This window comes from Rhamphochromis longiceps, linkage group LG17, assembly GCF_057381845.1.
Source record: "Rhamphochromis longiceps isolate RC_006_pf linkage group LG17, R_longiceps_female_GT1.1, whole genome shotgun sequence".
In the NCBI taxonomy this organism is placed as follows: Eukaryota; Metazoa; Chordata; class Actinopteri; order Cichliformes; family Cichlidae; genus Rhamphochromis; species Rhamphochromis longiceps.
The window spans coordinates 15,668,396-15,675,908 of record NC_140573.1 but is presented as its reverse complement, the minus strand read 5'-3'; the positions used below and the strand labels follow the sequence as shown (position 1 = coordinate 15,675,908).

At 42.1% G+C, this 7,513-nt stretch overlaps 1 long non-coding RNA gene across 1 annotated transcript; it reads left to right on the top strand.

Annotated features, from left to right (window-relative positions):
* Positions 1-3,139: 3,139 nt before the first annotated feature.
* On the top strand, positions 3,140-7,284 carry LOC146649451 (uncharacterized). The gene is made up of 2 exons (XR_014908261.1): positions 3,140-4,150; positions 4,234-7,284. It is a non-coding gene; the product is annotated as an uncharacterized LOC146649451 (long non-coding RNA).
* Positions 7,285-7,513: the final 229 nt, after the last annotated feature.

Here is a 7,513-nt window from a genome sequence, read left to right as displayed (position 1 = left end):
TGCACATTCTCCTGCACAAACACCCACACAAACACACACTTACGTTTTCCTGGGTTTTGGTTTTTGCTGTTTTAGTTTGATGCTGAGGCAGATTTCTTCGTGCCCCCCCCCCCCCCCCCCCCACCACCACCACCACTACACTAACACACATACACAGCCACCCCTCCCTTCCAACACCTCACCTTTTCGCCCCTCTCGCCCTCCGAACCCGGCACAGTCAGCATCGTCATGGCGACGCCAATCGATGCTCCGCACCCCGCTGAGCGTGTCCGCTCAAGGCCGAGGAAAGGGCCCCTCCGCAGGGGATTGTGGGAAATCTGATTTATGATGCCCGCGGTGTTGCTGACCACTAACGTTTTTTACTCCCTCTCTCTTCATCTTTCCCTTTGTCTCTCCATCTCTCTGGCTCGCTTGCTTTCTTCTCTCCGTGACTTACCTATTTAACTCTCTTCTCCCTGTGAATGTTGTAGCTTTATGAAAATGAGACCACTGGAGAAGCATCTGGAGAGGAACCAGAGACAAAAAGGTACTCCACAGTGGCACAATAAGATGGTAGTTTGGGTAGAAGGGACTGACCAGAGGATGAGAATGGGGGCTCTAAAGGAGGATGGGATGAGATAAAGAGGTGGAGAAAGAAAAGATGATTTGATTTCATAGGGATCTGCCTGCATGAGGAGGAAGATGTAGAGAGGATTTTCACGGCTGCTTGGCTGCTCATGAGCCTGCTGCTCATGATGTTTTAACCACCAAACAGAGCAAACATACGCTATGCATATGTGTTGACAAAGATTATGAAAGTTCATCCATGGGACAAAGGACTGAACTGATGACAGGTGTCAATATCACAGTAAAAGATTGGAAACATATACAGACATGTTTTGTTTCACAGTTTCAAGTTTTAACAATTCGCACCACACTGTGAGCGACACATTTCTAAGCCTACAGAAAAATTACAAAATCAGGTTTTAGTGATTTTAGTGGTTTTAGTACAGATTGCATGGCACCATATGTCACAAAATTATTTGTCTGAAGACACACACTATATGTACCAAAGTACTGGGTCATCTACACTTTACACCCACAAGAGGTGCTTGCACATGGAAACGAATTCCAGAAGCTTTCAGCACACCAACGTTAATGCCAGAGGAAGTTTGGAAGTCTGCAGCTGTTGAGTCAGCGTGTCAGTGACTTTTACACACTATGCACCTCAGCCCTCTGCATCCCTGCTCTGTAACTTTACATTGTCTTTGTGGCTGAGTTACTGTTTTTTTCTAAATGCTTCCACTTTGCAATAACTCCAGTTATGGCTATAGTTAACTATGAAATATCTAAGAGGGAAGAAATTTAATGAACTGACTTGTTACCATAGTGGCATCCTATTACAATACCACACTTGAATCCAACAGCCTCTTTCACACACCCATTCTTTCACAAACATTTGTGAAGGCTGACTGCAGCTATGTTAAGATGGAGAACATTAAATAACAGGTGGGCATCTTGGGTTAGACAAAAATCAGATCTTAGAGCAGCTGAATAGTAACTTAGTCAATTTAAATGTAATGGGAAAAAAAGGTTTCTAATAATTTTAAAAGGAACTTAAAGTCTAGAGAGTCTTTTTCATAAATACCACACACAGAATCCTGCCACCACTCTGACATCACCACTGTTTTGACAGTGTGTATCACAGTAACAACACAGTCTAAATGTTTGTTGAGGCTGCAGGGGGTCTCCCAGCCCCTGCTGTGTGGGGGACTGACTCCTCTTTGGGACACTCATTTGCTCCTCCACTTCAAGAACACAGTAAATTAGAAAGTTAACGCACTGATGGGGCGGAAGATTGCCCCGATGGGCTGTTATTTGTGTGCGAGTGTGTGTCAGCATTAAAAACAGTTCCCAGAACACCAGGAGATATGCATTAGACTAATGTGTGATTAAACACATCCAAGCATGTGATTGGATGATTTATCAGCTTTGACAGTGGTAACTGGTGGGTTTCTTATACCAGGCATGAGGCAGAGAGCAGGGCAGGTTTATACATCTTTGTTAGCTTAGTAAAATCTCATTGATGTCATTTTTTGACATGCAGTTGGCTTGACTTTTAATTATAAATGGACAGTGACACTAATGCTAATGGTTTTAGACTTATACAAAGATATGCCTTTTTTCCCGTGTTTCTAGCCCTTTAAACACAAATGATGTAATAGAATATAGTAATAATTATCTTGTTTTCTTTTCACATGACTTTCAACGGTATTATGAATATGATAAAGTATTTCACTCACTAATTTAAACAAGCTTGAACACAGACTTTTGCGTATAGTTGGCTTGTACATCAATCAAAAAAACACTTTATTTTTCAAACGATCCATTAACGGTATTCCAAAATGAACCAACACCACCTTAACAATTTACAGAAGCATGTTCAGGCATTGTGGTTAGCACTGTTGTCCACCGTGTCATGTTACACTCTTTATGACAAAGCGAGAACTATAGATGAATTTATTGCATAGAACAAATTAAATGAATTATTTTTTTTGTTGGTTTTTTTTTTTTAAAACAATTACAGCTTATATAGTTACTGCTTGGTGGTAAGCAGACATCCTCAGAATGTCTTCACCTGTCAGGTTTTACAAAAGTGGACACCAGGTGGCAGCTCACAGACAACTCCAAACATCACCATGTATACACACTGGCACTGGAATAGCAAAGTCTGTTTTTGGAAGAAATAAGCAATACTTTTAAGCTATTTTTGTATAGCTTAAAAAGTCTCTAGGTGGCCCCTAGAGACCCCTAGAGACAAAGCGTGTACAAACTCCAAAACACGCAAACTCCGAAGCACCTATGTCTGTGAAGGTTCTCAGTCATCCAGGTCATCGTAGTCAAAGGAGCTTGCAAAGAAAAGCGTCTGGACTTCTTTAAGTTGCTTGAAGACGTTTCACCTCTCATCCGAGAAGCTTCTTCAGTTCTAAGGTCAAATGGTGGAGAGTCCCAGATATAAACCAATCAGCCAGAGTTTCGGGTGTGTTCATTGTGAAACCTGGCCCCACCTTATCATGCGAATTCCTGAGGTCAGATGGCCCAGGATGTGAGTCACTCACATCCTGGGCCATCTGACCTCATCATTGGGACCCACGCCCAGTTTCCCACCTTGGCTCAGGCGATTAGAGGATCATCAGGGGGTCCTTTTGTCCCTCTGTGGGGGGTCACTCCCACTAGGTTTATATCTGGGACTCTCCACCATTTGACCTTAGAACTGAAGAAGCTTCTTGGATGAGAGGTGAAACGTCTTCAAGCAACTTAAAGAAGTCCAGACGCTTTTCTTTGCAAGCTCCTTTGACTCCGAAGCACCTACAAACTCCAAAACACGCACAAACACAACGGAAGTTGCTCCAGGACACTAGGGGCAGTGTTGAGCTTCTCTCTGCGTTCATAGTAATTAAAAACAAATCAAACAGACAACAGTTTGCACATTGCCTTTCTTATAAAGCGTGGTTGTTCTATTCTTGCAGGTGTTATCCGCCAGTATCCAACTCCATGTGCTTGCAATAAACTTGCCATTTATTTTGCAAATTGAGCTCAACACTGCCCCTAGCGTGATGTTAAGCTCAGTGAATGCCGACCCCAGCCCAGCAGCCAGACCCTGAACTTCAACGGTAATGGAAACGGTGTTGCTGTGTGGGACTGTGGGCTATTGGTTTGTATTGTTAAATGGTAATTATGAGACGGTACATTTCAGGTCATTTTAAAGAGAAACGGTGAAAGTAATGTAACCAGTAGTATAATGAATTACTTTCTCCTGGGAGTAATTAAGTAACATACTGTTGTCAGGGTCCTGGGACTAAGCGGCCCAGGGTCCCTGAGCAGTTATGTATTATATTATTATTATTATTATTATTATTATTATTATTATTATTATTATTGTTGTGTATTTTGGCGTTGCTCCCCCTTCCCTGTGCTTGTGTATATGTGTGTGTGTGTGGGTGGCTGAGCACTTGTTTATAGGCGGCGTCAGGCCTGGAGGGTGTGGCCCTACAAGGGGACTGGCCACACCCGAAGCCACACACCTGCTGCTGATCAGGCCTCGTCGGGGGAGCTACTTAAGAGAGTCTTGGAGCTCCCACCGACGCGGGATCATTGCATGAGACTCCACGTTAGTCGTCCTGTTACCGAGTTAGTGTGTGTATGCCCGCAAGTTGTATGTGTCCTGACGGCTGCGTCTTTTGTTTCCCGCAGGAGGAGCGTGGAAGACACGGGAGCAGCGAGCACCGGGGGGTGCTGACACGGGAGCGGAGAGCACAGAAACACGGACTATTCACGGGGAGACACGACACGGGAGTCTGGGAGAACACGGGGATTTATTGCTACGTTGTTTTTCACTTTGTAAATAAACACTGCCTATACATAGAGCACCGCGCCTGGGTCCTCCTTCCCCACATCCCCACGGTCTGCCAGCCAGACCGTGACAACTGTATTACTTATAAGAAAAGTTTTCTGTGTAATATGTGTAATGCCTTAATTATTTTGAGTAATGACCCCAACAATGATCACAACAAAGAGGGCAAATACCTCCAACATGCACAAACATGTGACCACACAGCATGTAATTAATTTGCTAGAATGTTTCATCTGCTGCTTTGTGGTGGTGACTCTCAAAGTGGAGCGAATGAGAAACCAATAAGAACTGATAAGGAATCAAATCGATAGGTGATATAATGGAATCGGAATGACCAAATTCTTATTACAGTTTTTGCCCGTTGCTTGAACACTATAAACCCATGCTTAGACTAAAGTAACACAACGTGAAGCTGTTGTTACCATACCTCAAACACATGTACCCCTACCTTAAACAAAAGCGCTGCTTTGCACCCCAGTACCAATCATGCAACACACCTACTCCCTCATGCAACACACATGGTCCTGCATGCTACACTCTATTTCATACATAAGACACTTCGCTCACAAAATGAAATCTCAGGGTGCCATTCGGAAAACACATGTATCCAAAATACAAAACACATCGGGTAATTGCAACCACTCAAATACACACCTGAAGGCACCTACTTGCAAAACCGAACACCAATTAGCCAACTACAAAAAGCCCTCAGCGTAGCCATTCCAAGAACTTTGCAAGCATGGATGGAGGGAGAGCAAGAGGATATTTAGCCCGGTGCCTAGCGGGAGAGGACATTGCTTGCGATGTTGATGAGGTCCTGTGGCCAGACCCCAACAGACGGCGCGATCCATGAGCCCACTTATGCACAATTGTCATGGTTTTTTGTGTTCACAGTATAGTGTTTTTTCTATTGCAGTACTATTGTGTTGTTGTTGTTTTATTTGCTTTACCTGTATTCATGGTACTGCAATGTACAGTATTGAGTAGGTCTATTTGCGTTTATGGTTGTTTGGAAATGTGTCTCCTGTAAATGTGCCTTCTGAATAAACAATGGGAATCAAGGACTGCAGTGTTTTATGTACAGCAGACTAGTGTGTTCCCCCTGATCTGTGAGTGTTTGCATATGGTGCAGGTATGTGTCATTTTGTCAACAGAGTTACATTTTGACAAAGGAATGTTAGGTTTTGACAGCAGAGTTTAGGTTTTGGGAGTAGAGTTCCAATTTGGCACAGATGTGAATGGTATATTTCCCAGTGTTGTGTCATGTGTACTTGTGTGTACAGTTTTGGCACAGCGAGCGGGGTTTTGCAAAATGTGTTCAAGCAGTGGGCAAAAACTGTAACTTCCATCCCTTTCCCCTCCCTGTCTATGACATCAGCACCATAGAGTTAGGAACACTCCTTGTTTAACATTACGCTATTTATCTCAGTAGGCTAAGTAGGGGGTTGTATGGTGTATGGGGTAGTGTGTTTGAGACTTTGGGTTGAGCTTTTTTTTTTACTCATTCTGTCTAACAATATTTAATGTTGTTTTTTTGATTTTATTCTAATCAATATTGGCACAGTAGAAAATAATTCACGAAAATCTAATGAGGTCTGGACTATGTTGAATATCTAATTTGAACCAATGAAGAAACATTTGTGAAATCAACTGTTATTTCTGAACTATGTTTTAAAACATGACTAGATTTAATGAAAAGACCTGCAGTGGAGAAATGTTTACTAGTATTCTACGATAGGCAGGAATTTGTCTACAGGTGTTACATGCTAACTTCACGGGGTCATGCTTTACTCTTCCAAAATGATCCCAAGGATTGATCTCTGGTAACTTGATGGAATTAAATGTTTACTTTGTTTAGCTGAAATAATCCAAAATCAATGAGACAGAAGTCATAAACAATCCTCAATTAAACAAACGTACCACTTTTTTGTGCATTGAAAACAAACATTACAGTAAAGTTAGACACATGTTAGAATTGGAGTCCACGATATCACAGTGACTATGTCCATTTTTTATTTACAGTCTATAGCCTTTAGCTGATGCTGGTCTGGTAGCACTCTGAAAATCTTGGATTTAATTCTGTTATACAATTGTTTTGATTTTCCCATATATTATGTTAGGCTGCTGCCCCCGCGACCCGGCCTCGGATAAAGCGGATGAAGATGGATGGATGGATTATGTTAGAATTGCATCATCCCGCTGCAAATACGATGTAACTTTTACAGTTTGTGTTTGTTTCATCTGTCACATTCAACATACATCGCCTGTATATGACTTAACTGTCACCAAAATTTGTATCTCTATTTGTATAGGCCTGCCAAAATTAGTTGTGGTAACTTCTTTTAAAGTTTTACTTATAAAACCATTAAAGCGAGAGGTCCCGGGTTCAAGCCCCGGACGAGCCCCCAAATGTTAAGGTTCAAATATTGGGGAAGGAGAGTACAAACAACCATGGTCCAGAACTTGGTCAAACAATTGATTTTAATGAAATACACGCGTGGGAAGACCAGCTCCGCTCGCAGACAGGGCCGATCTCCGACTTAATCAAAGCATAAACAGATATTTTATACCATCAGGGCTTGCATCTCATGCGTCATCAGATACAATATATGCATACGTCAAATCAAAACCACAATGACTTTTAACACAGTTTAAAAAGAACATTGTCTTCTATCTTCATGGCAGGTACTTCCTGTCACTGCCGAATGCTCGCTTATCATCTTGACACATCAGCAGCAGTTCTGCGACAAACTGCTCTTTTGCAACCCCGAGCAAAACATGATTAAACTTCCACCTATAAATGATTCTCTTTAACTAAGTCTGTGTGTGTGTGTGTGTGTGTGTGTGTGTGTGTGTGTGTGTGTGTGTGTGTGTGTGTGTGTGTGTGTGTGTGTGTGTGTGTGCTAACCACAATTGCACCCTATTTCACCTCGCCGACTAGCTCCTGACCTCTCACCAGACAGAGAGACAGAAGCCACTCTCATATATGTAACAACCTGAACTGAAACTATGTATATGTCATCTACTAAATAAATGTTTTAATCAAGAACCTCTACTAAAAGCTTAATACAATATAAGTGTTTTGTAAGCATGTATTGCAATTCCTTTAATATGATAACA